We start from the raw sequence: 18272 nt of genomic DNA, 5'->3' as shown, positions 1-18272 counted from the left end.
CGGACAACCTGCCGTATGATGCGATTCATAGGGTAGGCCTGCTACAACCATACATATTAACTTGACAACGTCACTTTTACAATTAGCCTACCCTAAGCGCAGCAACTGTAAAAAAATAAATAAAAAAAAACTTGAAATGGGCATACAGTTAGGCCTACTTTATTGCTCTTTAAATGCTCTTGCAGTTTTTATTCATGTAGGCCTAGTAGCCAGCATTTTATACACAGTAGTGTAGTTACCAGTTAGCCTTACACAGGGGTGCAGATGGCGGGGGGATGTGTGCCCCTCAGTTCGTGACCCCGATCCCTCCCCATGCACACACACACACAAACATACTTTTGAGAAGAAAAATCTAACTGATGAGCTGTAGCTCCTACCCAACACCAAACATCCATTTCCTGCTGTCTCCCATTCACCCCATGTGCTATACATTTAGTACTTTTGAGTGTATGTACTGCTATTCGTTTTATATCACAATGCCCGAATGATTAAATTAAGGATAAATAACTCATACACTGATTTTAGTTTGTAAAACATTTCATTTGACACATATTTATTATATTATTATATCTGCCTGGGTTACCTTTGTGCACATGTCCCTTCTGACTGTTGCTGTTTCAGAGGTCCTAAAACCAGCTGGCTTGGAGCCGCTAAGATGTAATCACAAACAATACCCTTATGATTGCATGGTCAGGTGATATTAAAAAAACTATATTATAGTAGCTTAGCAGACCACCAACACAAATGGCTAAATTAAGCCAACAAAATACAATCACAATTTTTCACAAAGCAAACAAAATACTTAAATTCACATACCCAGCCAATGTTCAATGCAATTGTCAAAACATTCCCCCCATATTTTTGACATCTTGTTTTATTGTTTGAATGGGGAAATAATCTCAAATAGGCTAAATAAGTAAGTTGTTTCTTCTGTTGAAATGATAAAAGCAAAATAAGAACAGGACTTGCTGGACTGGAGGTGAGATGAAGCCTGGTCTTTCAGTCAAAATTCACAAGACTTTTACATTAGTAGACATTTGTTGTTACTAGCAGAAATGTTACATTTCCCAGGCTAAAGGCAACTTATCATGACCTGACGTTTTCAGACAATTTCTGGTGACAATGAGACAGGCCAAATCCTATCTTAACAATTGTTGGTTCATTTGTGGCTTCCTTAAAAGGCAGAATCCCATTGTTACTTTTAGTGTTAAACCATTAGCTGAGAGTATGTGAAATGCCTCATGAAGCATAGTTGTATAAACTTTAAGGACAACACATCCACAAACACTTCACATACACACACACACACTAACAACACAACCACCTACACACAAACACACACACTGCAGTCAGTGATCCATACTATAATATAAATATTTTTATGACTCAGGCAAAACTATGTGCATGCATAGGCCTATCCCTGTTGCAAAGATGTGTCCAAATCAAGATCAGAGTTTTTTTTAATATAGACATGCTTGAGGACAACTCAAAAAGAGATTTAGGAGTTTAGTTTTCCTTTTAAAAAATCCAATGGGGGGATGATGTTTACTAATGTATTTGCACTTTGTCCTTATTTAATTGTTCTAAAGGTGCATCATGGGGGGGGGGGATCTTGAGCTATTTGAGCTATAGACATGGGTAACTAAAACTCAAAACTTCTGTTTGAGTTAAACCCCTATGATTGACACTTAGGCACGGCTAAACGCATCAATGCAGGTCATGATTCCAACGAATCTTTGCAAAAGTGAGTGGTATTATTATTTGCTGGCTCTGACTTCAACACTGACTCTTTTGCCTCTAGATGTTCTTTTTCATGGTCACACAGACATTTGTGACATTTGAGTGCCTTTTTGAGGGAACACATATACTGATGTAGGGTATCACAAGGACGGATGTAGGCCGATTCATCCTCCCCTGAGATGTGCTAGTAGCTGGTAACATCCCTAGGTTAACCTATACAGGTCTATACATGTGTGGGAGTATGTGCAGAGTGAGGGAACTTTAGGGTAGCAGTTAGTATGGGTCAGTTAGTTTTCTGAGTCCTTTTTTTGTGCCAAACATTAAATGTTTCTTTTCACTTACATTTGAATCTTAGATTACTAAATTACATTTATTGACAATTGTTAATTGCACATGCAGTTCTGTGCTGCAACTGCAATTCCGGACTCCATAATTTCCCACAGAACAACTCAACAATGGTTACATTAAATCAAAATCATTTTGCCGCCAAAATGGAGGGCATGTATCTATGCATGTCACACTCCCTGCAGGAATGCTTTAGCAACCCAAGAGAGGTTGTATTAGGATTTGCAAAATGTTTGTAGCTGAAAGAAATTGCCAGCATCGTATGACTTTTCAGTTGCAAACGACATATTAAAGTACAAAGACTCACTGTCGATCTCCATTGTTTCTATTTTGAACCAGCTAGCTAGAATAATTAACATAGGCCTAATTGGGCATGTCAGAGTGTCTACCCCATAAATTAATATGCATGAGAAAGTCCCCATCAACAACTTTTCACCAGAATTACTTTTTAGAAAATATGACGGGGCAGGCTAAGGTGGGAATTGGGGTGTTTAGTAACACTTGAAGATTGCATAACCTTGAAAGAAAGCTAACTTGAGCTAGCTGAATCAGTCATAGAGTTAGGGTTAGGGTTATTCTGTGTCATAATAAGTCAAATGTATTAATATGTTGTAAAGGATGTATGCTGTAATATTATTAATGTTCTCATTTGTCAGGATCTTTGCAGGTTTTGATCTGAAAACTTAAGTTTTTCTGCTAGACGCACCACTCGCTGTCACACTGTATTAACATTGCTTTACTTGATTTTTTTTAACTGTTCTTTTGGGGGGGTCCATCAGTAAACAACACGTCTGATGTTAGTTTTCAGGTTTTATAGTAAGTTTTTACAATCTAAATGCTAAATCCTTGTTATTAATAGTTAAATTCCATCTCCCACTATAGTGAAAACATGCTTACGTCAGTCATTTTATAGCTGGGTTGGATGGAGAGCAGGAAGAGAGATCCAGCAAGTGAGTTTTCATGTAAATCACATTTGCATAATTTGGCAAGTGAAAGGTGCAAATGCCGTTGTTTTGATAGGTTGTTTTAAGAGGAAATTGTCCATGCAGAAGACCATTTACATTGCAAATAGAAAATCAGGACACGAATACACGTCATATCAAAACAAGATTATCCAATCAGCAGTGGTCTGAGTAGGGAAAAAGATTAACTGGCCCCTCGATTGGTGATTTAAACTTGTTTGGCATATATGTTGAAATAATTGATCTTAAACTAAGATAACTTCAATTAAGTTTTGTGTGGCATCTCTGACTAAAACAGTACTGATGAAGGTGGTCATGTGTTTTTGTAAATTAAAGGATCTAAATTCAACCTGGAGATGGGCAAGTTAAGATGGAAGCAATATTGACGAGTGACCTCTGAAATCTCAATGTAATATGTGTTAGTTACTTGCATCTTAAAAGACAGCCTGTTTTTACACAAGATTACAGTGAAATAACTATGCACAAATTGTGTACAAACACAATTTAGTTTACATAACATTTTCCATAGTCCCAGATCACATTAAAAAGTGAGTCAGCAACATCCAACAGCCACATCATTTGCTGTATATGCTCCCTCCTGAATGAACCCCAGATGTGTGTGCCAAAAAAGAGAAAGAATTTTAAGTCTTAGGAAGAGAAATACTACCACTCAGTGGCAAGACTTAAAAATGTTCCAGCATTTCTTACCACCTTTGTAGCACTGTAGTCCAGAACAGAGTGATGGAAGCTGTACCAAGCTTCCGAAGGGAACACACTGTGTATAGCAGACATTACAATCTTATTGACAGAAAATTGTTAGTTGGCGTGACAAAAAAAAATTGTCAAAATGTTTTTACTGTGAAGTTTTAGTGTGTCACTTTATACAAAAACCCATGGTTAAAAAAGTGTCGTTATGGCCAGCCTACAAAAACAACTGGTACATAGACCCTGGACCAGATGACCCTGCTCAAATGACCCTGGACCAGATGACCCTGGTCATATGACCCTGGACCAGATGACTCTGGTCATATGACCCTGCTCAAATGACCCTGGACCAGATGACCCTGGACCAGATGACCCTGGACCAGATGCTGGAACTGCACCCTGTCGGTAATCAGACCGGTTCTCTAACCCTAAGATTCTGGTAATCTACTGTAATTAGCAACCAGGGACCTGTTAATGTCTCAGTGACAGTATGTTCACTGAGCTGATGCTACTGTTTGTTTTTGTGTCTGCATGTCCAGTATCTCAAGAACTATAGCTCATAAACAAGTTCTCCCAAGAAAAGTTATATTGGTTTTTAGCATGTATTGTTTAATGTTTAATTGTGTCGTATTGTATTGTCTATTATTGTATTGTAATGTACTGTGTTTCCCCCCCTTATTATTATCTGATAATGTTGATTAGAATGGAAAACAGCAAAAAGCTGAAAAGAATATTCAAACCTCAAGACGACAAGTTACGTTGACATTTCTCAAATGTTGTCTCTATACATAGGCAATATAAAACCACTTATACTTAATCAAAATAAAGATATGATAGAGATCATGTTACCATGTTAGATCAATCACAGGCCACCCAATGATCCACCAGCATACACTATATGTCCTGCCAACTCCACAATAAATCTACAAGGTCGCTGTGCCAATTAAAATAGACCTTGCTTTGTCGTTCTCTACTGAGCTGAGAGCATCATATGAGTAGCAGAGTTACAATGTTCACTGTGGACAAAGTCCCCTCAGGCTCACTGGGGGTGTTAAAACCTTAGCAGGGATGGATAGAGTGTCTTAACGCCAGATGACGCTGTCTGTCTAACTGTACCGACTCTAAGATGTGTCTGTGACAGAAGAGTTTGGACAGGTCAGTTAGAGAGCAGTTGTTGTCTGAGGAGCACAGCTCACATGGATATAACTACAGAACACACACTCACTCACATTCACACATACAGTCTATACACACACACACACACTTGTTCACACACAGGACAACAGACCAAAACAGAGAGAATATAGAAATGACCTCATGAAATTAAAACTATTATTCGCTGTCTCGAGGACATAAGTTGCATTGAGTTAAAAAATACTTGTGGGATTTCTCAGGCAACCCTGAGTAGGCCTACTGTACATAACCTTGGGGCATTGTCAGGGTGTTTTGAGGCAGATAATGGAAGCCATTGAGGACATGGGCCATTGCTGTTGGAGTATGCTCTGTCCCACACCATGTGTCTGTGTGTCTGCTGAATCGTATCATCCAAACATCCCTGCTAGGGGCCGCGTTGACTAAGAACCTGTTGTCATGGAACACACCAGATTCAAGAAGAGTAAATGGAACAGAATGGGGGATTGTATGTGTGGACAGCGATGGTGGTGAAACTGGCAAGTCTTGCGAGGAAGTGTCTGTCATTGTCTCATTAGGACTTCAAAGATGTGATGTGAACTACCCGTGTGGTCCTGCCACTCAGACAAGCATGTCTGGTAGGACTGGTCTGCTACCACTGTTAGGACTACCCTCCAGTCATGTTCCCATCAGTCATACACACACATGCAAATACACACATACACACACAGATAATACAAGAAACCCTGCTGTTTCACATGATTTGATGACATCAGCCCTGTATATGAGGAAACTACAGAGGCTCTTTATCCGTATTATAGTTTTTCTCAGCTGTGTGAAATATCCTTGTCGATGCATACTGCCATTGTCCTTTCATACTCCATCACTTAAATTTGTCCTGTTCTGCTTTTCAAATGGGATTTCATTAAAAGCACTCCCCCTGTCATAAATGTTTGAAATAAAAATTTCTGCACTTCATTTCCTGAATGCCAAATAAGACGGTCCTAACCTTAACTCCTTTGAAAGAAATCTACTTTGACAAAGACACTCCAACCACAGCTCCTAGGATATGAACCAAAAGACAGAAACACTACATTTTTTCCGTTCTGCTCTTACAAATGCAAATGTGACTCTTAGCCGCTATGCACCACAGAGAACAAGAGCACAAACTCACCCTGATAGTCACCCCACGCCCCCCCCCCCCCTTCACATACACACACCAAAATATAATTCAAGGAATAATAATCAAAAAACAGCAGAAGCATAGAAATCCAGAAGCTTATATGAAAGGCAGCATGGCCTGTAGCTGCAGGCTGTGTTGTGAAAGCACGCTGTCAGACACATTTCCAACCTCTCAATCTGGGAGCCCTGCTGATGGGTAGACTTGGCTAATCCTGCCGGCTCATTGTCAAGCAACATTAGGAGGGGACAGGAGCACCAGAAAACCATGCTGGTCCCCTTTTGTGCACCCATAAAGTGCCCTGCCGGTATACAATGAGGTGAAACACTGGAGTAATTTGAACACAGGAATATGCTTGAACAGCGACAAGGGTGCAAGTTCACAAAAAACATTGGCCTTAAAAATAAAAGCCTGGCACAGAAATGTCTCTTTTGTGTTTCTTCTCTGTTCTCAAATATACATTTAAGTGGCCTTAATATGACCTAGCTTGTCAAGATTTGGCATGGTGTCAGGAATGAAGTCCGATGTTAGCCACAGTGATTTTCTGATTTAACTAAATGTTTTAAGGTACATGGTGAGGGTGGTTGAGTAACAATGTTGTCTCAGGCATAAAGAGTAAAACATTTTGTCATATTTGCACCAACAACTCTGGGTGAGTTGTAAAGCTTTTGAGGACCACAGATCAGGTGAGTCATATGCTTTGTAACATTATTTTCATGGTCAAAGACCTCACTGAAATGAAAAAAAGGAGCCCACATCTCTAAGGCTGAATAAAACCATCTATGGGGCTATTGAGTTTGTGGCATGACTCACACTGCATTCGGAAACCATAGGGAGGAAAGAACAGTAGGGCTATATTACAATACCTCCAAAAATAAGAAGCAGAGAGTGATAGACAAACACATATTTCTCTCTTGCTTTCTCCATTTCTGTCTGCCAGGCCCTCCATTTCTCTCACTCCCTCTTTCTTTCTTTATCTTTCTCCTTGCCTTATTATCTTATTCTCTTTCTGAGAAGCTGTTACTGAGGGAATAGAGGCAGGCACCATTGCTTCCATCCATGTTAAGGTCATGGATTTCTCCATGGCGTTCGAGCATTGATGTTTGACACCTTTTGAGTCAGCACTATAAGGCAGGGCAAGAAACCACAGGTGCTCGGATGTCACAGGCTAGCAGCTTATCCTCTGTGAATCCCTGTAAGCAGCTACCCACTTGAATCCAAAACAAGTACCAATTTCAGGTATTTTAAGTGCAGTAGATTCACGATTACAGGTAGGATCTCTCTGTATCCAACCCATCACTACTGGTGCAGGACTCACTCTGGCTCCACTAGATTCCAGTCAGCCACCAACACCAGCCAACTCTTAACCCACCCTCCAAGACCTATCCTACACCCCCTGCCAAATAACCCTATTTCCTTTTCTCCTTCCAGAGAACCCGCTCCCTGCTGAGAGACAACAGAACGATTTCCTATCGGTTCCCAAGATCCAAACTGTTAGTGAGAGTGACTCATTGCCTTATACAACTCATGCCCTTATGGTTCTTTAAGTTTTCTCCTTTCTCTCTCTCTCTCTCTCTCTCTCTCTCTCTCTCTCTCTCTCTCTCTCTCTCTCTCTCTCTCTCTCTCTCTCTCTCTCTCTCTCTCTCTGTCTCTCTCTCTCTCTCTCTCTTAATCGCTCTCTTTCTCCCTCTTTCTTTCCCTTTTCACTCTCCTCTCCCCATCTTGCACTATGCGTCTCAATACACTCTCCTCTCTTATTCTCTATGGTCTCTCTTTCTTTCTCTCCATCTCTCCATCCTTCCCAATGGTGCTGAGTCTCAAGGGTAGACTGAATGTCCTCTTCCATTCGGCTGCTATTTTGGTCTCCAAGTCAACAAGATGTGAGTCACCATGCAACACAAAAAAATGTATTTCATGGACACTCTCTGGAATCTGCCACTGTACAAAACCCAAGTGGAATAGTTTGATTTTCTCTCATTATTTTGCAGTTCCAATATGCATGATGCTCACTGTAATCGTGCTGCAATTTTTCAAGGCTGCATTTTCTCTGGGCTTAGTTGGAAAAGGGTGTGCATGCTCGATCACTGGGAATAGTGGTTTCGATTTCAGGCTGGGTCCCTTGTCTCCAGAGAATAACGAAAATCTCACCCCAGAGCCTGTTTTCTTAGCGTACACCTACAACAACTCATACATGACAAAATTCTCTCAGAAAAGATAGGGATTCTTGTCATGAAAAACTTAAAACAAGAACATGACTTGAGGTGTATGAATCAGAATCAGATGCATTCGCCAGCTTTCGTCTAAAGGACGTTTTCATCCCACTGCCATAGTGTTTGTTGTTGTGTGAGGTGTAGTCTTGTCAGTGAGTCATGTACCCACAGAGAGCTCAGACGGAAGAGCATGAGAGAACAGGTTAACCTTATATTCTCTCTCTGCCAGGCGACGACCAGGGAGGAAGCAGGAACGACAACAGAAAGAGGTTTGTTTCCCTGTTTTACATTTGTACATCCTGGTTTGAAACTCGACAAGGCGCCCATATTATATTCATGAACATTCTTGTAGTGTAAAAACTTTTCTCCTTGCACTTTTAAGAGTAGGGTGAATGAATTGACCTCAGAATAGGAAATGTGTGTCACCGCTTGCACACACGTTAATGCTGATAAAGGTGTCTCCCGATCGACTGTCATGTCCATAACTCCTCGTCTATGTCTGTCCCTCTGGATGTGGAGAGCGAGCCTTGGGCAGCACGTTTCAACCATTCAAGGTATGCTTATATAGTATGAATGCCTATGGTACACTGTTGGACTATACTTGCAGTAGGACAGTCTGTTTGTTTGTAACCAAGTTGAATTGGTTAAGCACAATCCTCAGTATGCATGCCGCCAGCCCGTGTCTTTGAAAATCTAGTGTTTTGGTGACGTGGCTGGCTAAAGCGATATTGGTTGTTCCATGCGTGAGTTAGGAGTTCAAACCCTGGTGTGGGCAATAGAAGGAGGAAACAATTTTGACAAGTGACAAGTTGACACCTGTTACAGTGGGGCCTCAATTCTTTTTTTTTTTACAGATTATAAAAATGAACAGATAGACCATTTATGAAGCAAATCTCTTTAATTCATGAGTACCCATACACATTTTGCTTTACTGCAATATTCCCTGTTTTTTTACTAAACATTTGCTGTTTATTTTACAGCTCCTTAATGTATAAAAAGGTGTGGTGACGAAGTATTGCATCATTAAAAGACATGTGCACCTGTTCATTAGACAGAGACCTTTCTGCTTTCCCCTCATAATCAACAGAAACATGTCCAATGTTCTCTCTTCAAGGATATTTTTCAACCTCTGAACGTCATCTTTGATGCACTAAATGTGTGTATGAAATATCTGCATGCAAATATAGACATGATCATTATCAGCAGCCGCAGAAGCATCATAGACAGAATTGTTGCATTCTGCCCTCTCTGCCATGGAGTGGAACCATGGTGTTCTCTCTGAACCGCTCAGCTCACTGTAGCCCAGAGCCCTGACGATATTTCCAGCCTCCCCTTCTTGTCTCAAACTAATGAATAATTTCTCAACCAATGTGCTCAGCCAGAGTACATCAGAGGACCAGATCACGTCATTGGATCTCTCTTACGCACATATCCCTGCCAATGCAGCTAGGCAAACCTTTTCCCAAAGGCCTCTGGGAGTTGTTGTTTTTGTTGAAGGGTAATGGCTGGTGTTCTCAGCAAGCCAGAAAGTGGAGACATACAAAGGGAGGGACTTAAACGGATAAATATAAATCTCTTCTGGAAAATGAGCTTGTGATAGGAAAACATATTTTGGGCTTTTACTGAAACCATAATCTAGATCATTCCAAGACCTGTTTGCTCTTTAACTGACGCACAGTCTCTCTCTCGATCCCTCTTTCGCTCTGTCATTTTCTCGCTGTCTTTCTCACACACTCACACACACAAACACATACACACAAAAAGAGGGAACTTGAGCGGCTCAATGCTGTCTGTATCCAGCATGGCGTCCGCGGCAGCAGCAGCAGCAGCAGCAGAGGAGGTGGGTGGAGCTGCCTGTGTTCTCTCCCAGACTCAGAGCCCCCGCATGGAGTCATTAAGAAGCTCTCCCAGCTGAGAAGCAGTGTCTCCCTATTCACACACGCGTCACAAACACACACACACACATGCACGTCACACGCACACATGCACACACACGTTTCCCCCACGTACACACGTCACAGACGCAGGCACACACACACGACTCCCGCGCAGATACACACACTATGAAGCAGACTCATGCTCACCCATACATACGTATGCACACACATGACCACATACTGAGACATAGTGTGGCACACAGTGTCCTCACCAATATTGTCTTTCTATAAAAACATAATACTTCTCACTCTCGTCCTCTCACCCCCCCAGTCCCCTCACTTTTCCTTCTCCACCCCCCCCCCCCCTTTCCTCCCTACACTCCCGCCGTATCACAACTTCACATAAACAAAAACACAATTCAATACAATTACATCTTCTGTGACATGACTTTGGTAAAGCCTGATTAAAAATACAACTGTTTAAACTATGCTCTAGTCTCTACATCATATTGTAAAATCCTGAACCAAAAAAATCCTTAAAAATAATCATTGAAATACCAGCGATATCATTTCCCATAATTTCATCATTATAATTCCAGTCATGACATTGTTTTATTTTACGTGAAATTATGTTTGTATAGCTGCATCTGTAAATATTACACTAATACCATAAGTGAGCATCTCACTTTTAGTTCTCTGTTCTCTATGTGTTCCACAGTATTTTTCTAATTTCTCTGTCTCTCTTTGTCTCTCTATCCTTTCAATTCACTCTCTTTCCATATATCTCTCACACACCGTCTCTCCACCCTCCTCTTCCTTTCTCCATCTTATTTCGGGGTCTCTCTTTTCTCACCTCTCCCAATCATTTCTCGATGTCTCTGTCTCTCACTCACCAACACCTATGCTCATGCGTCATCTGCCTGGCTCTCTTCTGAAGGGCAGCTCACTTAAAGCTCCCATTGGCTCAGTCAGTCCATGTCGTGATGACATCTCACACCCTGAGCTTAATTAAATACTGAAGCGTCTAGGATTCACACATTTTCACGCTCCAATCCTTCCTATGTTTGTCAGTGGCATTTTATCAATGAAGATTTTTTCTTGTGCTTTGACGTGGACTCAATTAGAACAAAATAAACCAACACAGCCTCTGGTAGATGTTCATGGTCGGTTTGGACAGTGTGTCCTCTATGTTCTTGTATTTGTGTTTGGGATTGTTTGTGTGCTTGTGTATGTGTATGTGTGTATGTGGGCGTGTGTTCATTAAGCCATCGTACTTCACATTCAAAGTATATAAATGAATGTTCAGTTTCCAAAAAATGTAAATCTTTTCAATTCCTTCTTAAATTGCATGATTTTGCACTGACCAACGTAACAGTCAGAAAGTACAAACATAAAATGTGGATGCTCAATTCAAACTCATTCCCTGAAATGTACAAATGTTGCTGGCTTAAACAGGACTGTAGAGTTCTCTGGCTCATTGTTGGTAGAAGCCCAGTCTGATAGCCCCTCCCCTCTCCTGACAGCCTGTGTGTGTCAAGGCGGGGGGTCCCTCCGGGATCAATGCCAGTTGCATGATTAAACACTCTATTGAATGGCTTTGCCCTGGCCCTTGGACCTGAAACTCTCTAAGCCACCAGCCCAGGTTGTCAATGGCAATGAGCAACAATTAAGCGTCTCTGCTCCACATCCAGAACACCATAGAACAAGACAGGAAGTCTGACTGTGGGAGGAGAAGGAGGCGGAGGAGGAGGAGAGGATGAGAAGGTGGAGAAAGAGGAGACAAATGAGTTGTGGTCGTCCTATGAAGGAAGTGTTCAAATCAGACAGACAAACTGACAGTGAGCTCATTTCATTTTGATACACTTTAAAAGATATGCTACATTAACATTGTTTGTAACTTTGATACAATTACATAATGAAATATAAAATGGAAAATGAATAATACATGTATTCAATTATGACATGGCAAAGGGACAAAAATTGTGGTAAACAGACATAAAGGTACGGACATATGTGTGTTGGAGAATAGGTGGGATGGTAGTATAGCTTATGCGGTGTGTAAAATGTTTGTGATATCTGAACAGGACCTTGGAGAACCTCCAGCACTTCTCCTCCCCTGCTCTGCTGCATGTCCACGCTTGATCCCTGTCCCCACGGAGCCTTCAATGTCCAGAGCCCCGGACCTGACAAGGCATTGCTACAGCCCGCCCCACCGCCCCCCACCAACCGCCCCCCACCAACCGCCCCCCGCCCCCCGCCAGCCGCAGACCCAGACCCAGACTAACCTCAGAACCCATCCCTCTAGCTGGAAAGAAACAATCATAATGAAGCCGGCCAAGAGATACTGAATGTATGAATCTTTGCACTTTAGTCCATGAGCCTATAGGTACAGTTGAATATACAGCTGGTTGACCAGAAACATAAACTGAGCCCTCTTCACAAAACCTCCACAAGATATAGATTCCACATATCTTACGTACCGGTAACTCTGATTAACAGCTGACACTTACGCATATTTAGAAGGCTGTTTGGCTATCGAATACTTTCAGTGATTCCAGCAATAAACATGAAAGCGTGTGTATTTTTAGAGGGCGGATGGTAGGGTAGTTCTGATGAATCATCCAAACCAAAACACGGGGGATGCTTTGACCCGGCATGGGGAGGGGGGGGCAGCCTATGTCTTCATGGCCTAGCAATGCTCCCAAATACCTCCTGTAATCATAATGTCAAAGCACAAAACAGACATATAAATCACTTCACATTGGCCAAAACAAACGGGGCTATTAACCAGACACAGGCATGTAAAACTGTGTCATGCCTCACAATTTTGGGGGGCATATTCTGAATACCTCAGCTGACAGCTCAAACCTACCACCTCATTCATCAGGTGTACATCTGCACGTCTTATATGGTCAATGTATTGAGGCCTGCTTACAGCGTATACAGATACATAGTGATGCTGTATGTTTTTGGGGGTTATGATCATAGACTGTGACAGGCTAATGGAACTTGAGTCTGTTTCTGTTTTAAGAGCATTCTAAGTATGGAACACTGTCATCCATTCCGAGGGCTACCGGTCATCCAACGCTAATATTTACAACACTGATCGCAGTCGGTGTTGAGGTGAATTAGAGGAGGACTGAGGCTTGCCACCAGCACATCTGGGTTTTCTCACTCGTCAAAAGACATTTCTTTCTTCTTTCTCTGTAACTAAATCCAGTCATATTTGCCATCAATATCTGAACCCCACATCTCTTCTTCTTCATCTTAATTGTACTGTGTGTCCCCCTCCTCTCCTTGTAGTTCTCCGTCCCTTGTCTTCTCCCCTCCTCCCCACCTTTTGTCCTGTCTGTGTCCTTCTCATATCCAGCACCAGGGGCTCACTCAAAATTGTCCTTCTCAACTTTTTGACAGAGATCAGAGCTGTATGTATTTTTTATTTGTCTACAGGGTTTTTGTCTAAAGCAGGCTATATATTTCTCATTGCTCTGGCTATTTAAGGCTGTAGCTGACGGGTGGATTGGGGTGAGGGGGAGTCGGTGGGTGGGTGAATACGTAGGTGGATGCTTGTGAGTGTGTTAGAGCCACGAGATCGAGTTGTTTTAGATTCTGACATCTCTCCCTCCTGTCTCTACCGCGCCCACCCCCCCACCCCCCCTCTCCTTCCTGTCTCTACCCCGCCCGCCCGCCCCCCTCTCTCTCCCGTCTCCTCCCTCATCAGACGTCGGAGTGACGTGGCCCCGGAGTCACAGCAGCACAACTTTCGTCGGCGGAGTTAACAAGGTCCGTGGAAGTTAGCAACCGCATCTGCGTTGCCTGATCAGTTACCATGGAGATGACGACTTGGTAGATCTGGATCATACGTCTTTTGATCACATGTTTTAGTCTCATCAAACATTGTTTTTTAAGGTGCTTGTAAAATCTACCTGTGACTGTAATTAAGCAGTACAAATATTTCCATTCTTTCCAAATGTTTTCCAAATTAGATAACATGTCAGGGAGTATGGATCTGTGTGGCTGTGGTCTGTCTCACCAGTTCACCGATGGGATTATTGATTGCATTCTTATGGTTTCAAATGGTTCCCATTGACACACTTAACATTCACTGTAATTCCCTGTTCTACAACAACTGTGTGCATCCAACACGACCCAATGCTGCCCCGGGCACTGAGCATCTTGTCTCTATCTGATGAGCTCTGCTCCTGTCACTCACTGATACTCTGCACCAGTTTGTCATATATGTTATCTGTGCTTTGATTTGAATGATTAACGCTCCGCCCCACAGGAGAGGAAAAACAAAGACACCAAAATAACATTTCTCTGTGAAGCTGTCTGGAATTTATAGCATACTGAGTCCCCCACCTCCAACCCCCACATCCCTCTCTGTGCTACGGCTCATGGACCAGCAAACACGTTTCTCTGTGTAGTGCAATTTAAAGGCTTTAATCTACCTCTTCATATCTGAAACTCATTATAATAACCATGTTTGAAGCCTTTCCAAAGCAATTTGCTATTGATTGGGTTCCCCCCACTCTCATCAGAATCCCTGTCTGTCTCCCTCCCCTTCTACTGCTTCACTCGGAAACATGTGCAATAAAACTATTAGTATGCTGTGGTCCAGCTGAACCGACAGAGCTGTAATAAGTCTGTAATGAGGCCGGGGGTGTTGGAGAAGTGTGTATGTGTGTTTGTGTGTTTGTGTGTGTTGGGAAATACAATGTGTGCAGGGGATGTTGGGTAGAAAGGGGGGTTGTATGGGGGGTTGTATGGGGAATGTAGAAGATGCAATAGGTGCAAGGTGATGGAGATGTTGTGTAAAGCAGAGGCATGGATGTGCGTGTGTGTGGGGTGGGGTGTGTGAAGGGGAATAGGGTGGCAGAGCGATGTGTGGGGGGGGTGGAGGTGGGGGGCTGCAGGAGTGGTGATGCGGGAGGACTGTAGAGGATGAGTCATCCACAGGAGTAAGGCAGGGAAATAAGCAATGTGAAGACTATGGTCTCTCTCTCAACAACAAAAAACTCCCACTTCTGAGCGTCACACACTCCTGAATGACAAAAGCAGTCAAATCACTGCTGCGACATGTGCACAGAGGTTATAAGGCTTCATGGTACAAAGAGTGAGGCTGGTGGGCAGATGGGGAGGGGGAACTGGGGGTATTTTATATGATATATTATATCATCATCCACAGAACAGGCTTTTGCAATGTTTGACTCTTGGTTTGTACACTGATACTCCTTTGAGACTATGTTTCAGCTTTCGTCTTCATACATGTAGAACTGTCCCTGTGTAGACTTGCTGAGATATTCAGGCACAATGTTTGTTTCAGATTGTTTCGATGGGCTACAGGGACGTTCTTCAATAAGTCCAGGACTTTGCTTCTATTAAGTCCCTTCTCAGGTCTTGTTAACACCCAGGCACAGCCCCCCTCTGCTGCTCGCCTCCTACCTGCGGTGTGGCTGCTTTGATATGTAGCAACATAGCGTGGGAGGGGGGGGGGTGGGCTAGAGTCCGTGGTTTGAGCCAGGCGAGTCGAGTGCTATTATCTGGTGAGTTCTATATCCTAGCAGGCCTAGGAATTGCTCCCTGCTCATCCTTATCAACGTGAGCGGCTGTCATGTCTGCATTAACTAGCTCCTTCAGGTTCAAGCAGAAGGAATGTGTTAGTGCGGAGGAACAAGGAGACCCAGTGTTCATGTCCTGATTGTCTCCGCTACATAAAACCCCAGAAAATGGGCAGAACTGTGTTGAGAATCATTTTCAAATACTGTCTGATATGTGGGGAGTACACCCTTACTCTCCCCTCCCCTCATCTCCCCACAATCTACAGTGCAGTCAGTCTGCCTTTATCTCTTTCACAAAATAACAGTCCTGACATGGAAATTAGTTTAAACAGAAAGAAAATTAAAAAAAGATCTATGTCCTCACTATAAGTATTTATCCCATCACATTACGGAAGTGTCACTTCTTGGTGTATTGCAGGCAGCACTGAAACAACACATGTTTTACTTGATTTGTATGATTTTGACGATCTTATAGGACACTTTATTTGAAAATATGGCAATGCAGAATTGAAATGGGATCAAAATCTGGTTTGTTTGATCATTGTTTGTTTGTCATCTGCAGAAAGGTGCTGTGATCCGTTGGACAGTTGAAGATATGTTTTCTGTAAAAACACAGGGCCTGTAATGCGGGATGGGCAGGGCTGCCTGGACCTGGCCAGGATCTCCCATCTGATGGTAGCCATGTTGATGGGGGGGCTGGGACTGCTTTGGTGGCTCATCGGGTAGTGCGTGAATGAAATAGACTAAGGTCTTAGTGCAGCGGTCCGGGTTTAAATATATATTGGGCCATTTATGTCTGTTTTCCCGCTTTCTCTCACCTACATTTTATGTATACTCTGTCTTTGTCCAATAAAGCCACACAAGCTATATTTACAAATATCTTAAATGTATTTTTTGTTTTTTAAAGAATGGATTCCTGTATGGAGTTGGCTGGACTGAAATTTTACATGTGCAATAGATCATTGGTTTTGGGGTTCTTGCATCCAGGGTTAAACAATTGGAAATGTGTGAAAAAGAGGAACAATTTAGGCGTTTTACTGATGGATCTACTGTAGAATATTGGGATTGGTGCAAACCAGGAAAGGGTATGCTGCTCCTCAAAGGTCAGTAGGTCACTGCCAGGAGTTCTTGGTTGCCAATGTCTTAGTTGCACTCCGCTGGTGACACCTTTGAAGCGCAGAAGATGCCGGGGTACAGCTTGGCTGGCTGACATGCAACTGAGACAAGACTCACCCACTCAGAACTCTGAAGCGTCCACCTCCGCAGTAACCGCGGTAACATCAGATCTGGATGATTCAACACCAGAGCAGTGGTGAACAGTGTCTTTGGACAATGTAGAAAATGACAAACTGAATGAGATATTTTCCGAACACACACACTCACGGTGGCGAAGCCATCATGCACGGCAGGTCTGTCCATCAGGAGCAACTTTGGGTTCAGTGTCTTACTCAAGGATAAGTTTACACGTGGCCAGAAGGAGTCGGGGATCGAACCACCAACCTTGCAATTACTGGATGACCCTCTCTACCCCTTGATCCACGGCCAGTCCACCCTCTTTCTTCCTGACAAAGAGGAAACTGGAAGCAGCTGGAGGAGTAGAGGGTTGAATGATTGAACAGCCCCAAGGTCAATGTGGTGGCAGGCTAGAGGCTTTGCTCTTACAGAACACAGAACACAGGGCCTTCCAAGGGCATTGAGGTGGGTTCTGTTGTTGGTGAGATCTCTACTTGAGTTGCTGTAAAGGGAAGTGAAAGACAGTCGATGAAACTGTGATCACTGCAGGACAACCGATTGTCACTCTTGCTGGAAATGGCTGCATTGTGGTGTGACAGCCAGGGGAGTCCTAGGATGAAGTCAGTTCAGCAGGAATCATTGAAAAGGAAGGGAAACTCAGAGTGAAGCTGACAGACATGGAGCATGGCAGGAACTCTGCAGTGGCATACCCTATTCCAGCTGATGGCAGAGTGGTTGATGGCTTTTATTTGTTACGTGGAGGTAAACGAGATCAGGGGCATGTTGTAGTGTCCCACAGAGGTGTTGTTTATAAAGTTCTCTGCAGAGTCCAAGTCTCGTAGGGCAGGTGGGGACGTGGTCTTGTTGGCGCTCATCAGTACCACACCAAGGCACAAAGAGGATGGTGACAGAAGGCGGCATTGGTCCTCACTCACCAAGAGCCTTCTGAGCGGTCCCTTGGTGGCAGGGAAGACTCTTCTTCTTTGTCATCCTCTACGGGTGTGAGCCAGTTGCATGGGCCCAGGTTCAGAGCCTTGTAGATGGATCCACTGATCTATGTAGGAGGTATACCAACTGGTGGTGGGTCCTCTGCAGGTACAATGTAGGACTTGACATGGAGTTGATTAAATTGTTGTAGATCCAGGCCATCCTCCTTGCAAGCAAGCTCTGATTGTAGTTCCATGTTTAAACCACTGCAAAAGCAATAGATGAGGGCTGGTTGATTTCACTTTTTAGCAGCCACCAGTGTACGGATCTTCAGAGAATCTCCAACAGTCCCCTCTGTCGCAATGCCACAAGCTACTCATCCACATCCTTTCCCTGGGCAG

This window comes from Hypomesus nipponensis, chromosome 19 (assembly GCF_054491055.1).
Source record: "Hypomesus nipponensis isolate SF chromosome 19, ASM5449105v1, whole genome shotgun sequence".
Taxonomy (NCBI): domain Eukaryota; kingdom Metazoa; phylum Chordata; class Actinopteri; order Osmeriformes; family Osmeridae; genus Hypomesus; species Hypomesus nipponensis.
The sequence above is the reverse complement of the archived record's forward strand: the minus strand, read 5'-3'. Positions refer to the sequence as shown.